The 3,281-nt window shown below is 39.6% G+C and overlaps 1 pseudogene; it reads left to right on the top strand.

Moving 5' to 3' along the window:
* The first annotated feature begins 877 nt into the window (after nt 1–877).
* LOC132009994 (large ribosomal subunit protein eL19-like) lies at nt 878–1,392 on the top strand (annotated as a pseudogene).
* The last annotated feature ends 1,889 nt before the right edge of the window (nt 1,393–3,281 follow it).

The following is a 3,281-nucleotide window of genomic DNA, read 5'->3' as shown; positions in this document are numbered from 1 at the left end:
AATCATCAATAGATGCTTAAACTAATTGGTGAAAATTTAATGAAAAACAAGATATTTATCCAGTCTCAAAGTATCTTCCTCCAAGTGACTAATGATAGAGAAACTTGATAGACACCAGTTTATTCAAGTGATTGCAGTTAATATCACTACTAGTGGGATAAATAAACAGCATAATACGCTGCACTGATAAGGATACAACATCACTTTCATGGGATTCCTGCTGAAAATGCCCAAGTGTAATCAGAGGAAACATCAGACAAACCCTAACTGAAGGAGATTCTACAAAACAACACACCTACATCCCTTAAAATTGTCATGAGACAAAGAAAAGCTGAAGAATTGTTCTAGATTAAAGGACACTAAAGTGACATGACAACCAAATGCAACTTGTGATCTGGGATTGAATCTTGGAAAAGGGAAAAAGCATTTTCTCCTCTTGCTTACAAAGGTCATCAATGGGAAAGTTGGAAAATTTTATCAAAATCTGTAGGTGATTGCTAATCTTTGCTACTGTCCTGAGTTTGGTAACTACTCTTTTTATGAAAAGAATGCCCTTTTTCTCAGGAAATACACAGTGAAGAATTTAAGTATAAAAAAATGAGTAGCTGTGAATTAAGAATTTTTTTCTTTAATAATGAAAAAGGAACTCATTTGAGAATAATTTTTAAAAAGAGGACCAAGAATGCTGAAAATATATTCTTTCAACAAAATGTATGTACTGGGTACCTACTATATGCCAGGTACCATGCCCAGGAGTGGGTAATACAACTGTGAACAAGATAGACACATTCCTTGTTCTCACAGAACTTTCAGGCTCAGGCACAAGGTAAGGAGAGACAAGAAAATAAGTCACTAGACTTTTCCTTTTGGTGCTGCAGCCACAGCCATGAATATGCTCAGGCTTCAGAAGAGGCTTGCCTCTGGTGCCCTCCTCTGTGGCAAAAAGAATGTCTGGTTGGACGCCAATGAGACCAATGGGCATTAGTAAGAGAAAAGGTCCTGCCAATGCTCAAATGCCTGAGAAGGTAACCTGCATGAGGAGGGTGAGTATTCTGCACCGGCTGCTCAGAAGATAGCATGAATCTAAGAAGATGACTAAGAAGATTGATACTAATCAGTATCACGCAGCCTGTCCCTGAGAGTGAAGGGTAGCATGTTCAAAAACATGCAGATTCTCATGGAACACATCCACAAGCTGAAGGCAGACAAGGCTCGCAGGTTGATGCTTCTGGTTGACAAGGTTGAGACCGACAGATCTAAGACCAAGGAGGCTCCCAAGCACCATGAAGAGTGGCTCCAGATCAGGAAGGGGGAATCATCAGGACTCTGTCCAAGGAGGAAGAGACCAGGAAATAAAACTCCCTCTCTTTTGTCTGCACATAGTGGCCTCAGCAATAACACGGATCAGTTATTTAATAAAACATTATCTGAAAAAAAAAAGGACTCCAAAAAGGAGTCATTAGAATGTAGTCAAATAAGTAAAAGGGTATGGTCCTAAGGCAGCCTCTAGGAGGAAAATGTCACCAGGACTGACATCCTTTCCATGGAAGTGGTCCCCAAGCTCTGACCTGAAGTGTCAAGAGGAACAGACCAGGCAAAGCCCTGGGTTATATTCCACACACAGAGCTTGGCTTGTCCATAAACATTCATCTAACTGAACAATTAGGGTACCATTTCACTGTATTTAGGTGTGGAAACACTGACAGATCATTTAAAATCAATGCTAGAACAAGAGTTCCAATTATTTATAGGAAGAGAGGTACTGTAAAAGCAGCAGGTCTTCAGGTCGCTATACCATTTTCTGGATTGCCTGGGTAATAAAAAGACACCTCTGCACCGAACAATGGGGACCACATTAGGCAGATGGATTTGAAAACGAAGACATGAAGGTAACAAGTTAGATAAAGTAAAGCCAATCTGTTCACTATTTACGATGCAGGAATGGAATCTGGAAGTTACCAAACTTGTAACCAAGAGGTACTGAGGTTTGTTTGTATTTTTTATCTTTTTAGTGAAATCGGAAAATGCAATGTAATGTCTAAGTTTAAGATTCAGAGGCCAGAAACAACATAGTACTTTTATTCTTTTGTGACGTTTGCCTCTCTTTAATTTAGTTTTACCACCAGACTTGCTCTCTTAGTTTTCCTCTAGAGTGTGCTGCCATCAGGTGGTGGCAGGTGCCAAAATCACTAGTTCAATGATAAGATGCAGATAGCTAGGATGGATTTTTTTTTCTTGAGGTGTGTCACATTTTATTTTAAAACAGACTTGAAACAGACTTACTGCTCAAATATCTCCCTAGCTCACTCCCTTACTTCATGAAGGTTTCTGCTCAATGTCACCTTATCAACATGGTCTTCTAGAACCACGCTGTATTCATGAAATACCCTATTCCTTATTTCAGCATTTATTTCCTATCCCATCATACTGCCCTATTTTTAATCATCCATCTTTTAAATTGGTTCTTTCTCCCTGTGTTCTTTATTTTTACTCAACTCTTATTTGACTGTATTTCATTGTCAAGTCATTTTTTCCCCCATCAAAAAGTGCCTTTGGGTATTGTTTCCTTGGAGTTCTTTTATGGCTGAAAACATCTGCTTGTTGCCTTCTACTTGAATAACACCTTGCCTCGTATAACGTATTGGAAAACAGAACCCATTCTAGGTATTTTTTTAAAAAGGGTTTTATTTATTTGAGAGAGAGAGAGGGAACAGAAGCAGGAGAGAGGGAACAGAAGCAGGGGGAGTGGGAGAGAGAGAAGCAGGCTTCCCTCCAAGCAGGGAGCCCAGTGTAGGACTTGGCTCAGGGCTTGATGCGTCGCTTGATCCCAGGACCTGATCATGACCTGAGCTGAAGGCAGATGGTTAAGGACTGAGCCACATAGACACCCCCCTATTCTAGGTATTTCAAGCAAAAAAGATCACAACATTTTTGAAAGAGCTAAAGATGCAAATGAGGCAGTCGTGGGGGAACATACCTTACTTGAGATCAGGAACAGTAGGAAGTTCACCACCACTGAAGGACAGAAAGAGCTTTCACCTGTCTTTTCCTTTCTAATTTCACTCAAATGTTTCTTATTTGCAAAACCAAATCTGGACCTTAGCTAGCAAGTGAGTCTAAGAAATGTAGTTTCTTAGTTCTAGCCCCTGCACTACATGGGCAGAAACTAAAAATAAACACACACACACACGCACACACACAGGGAGGGAGTATTTTATATATCTATGATACATTATATATATAAATTACGTATCTGTCACATATAATAAGTATTATGTATA

Source organism: Mustela nigripes, chromosome 2, assembly GCF_022355385.1.
Source record: "Mustela nigripes isolate SB6536 chromosome 2, MUSNIG.SB6536, whole genome shotgun sequence".
Taxonomy (NCBI): domain Eukaryota; kingdom Metazoa; phylum Chordata; class Mammalia; order Carnivora; family Mustelidae; genus Mustela; species Mustela nigripes.
This window is presented reverse-complemented; position numbering and strand designations above follow the sequence as displayed.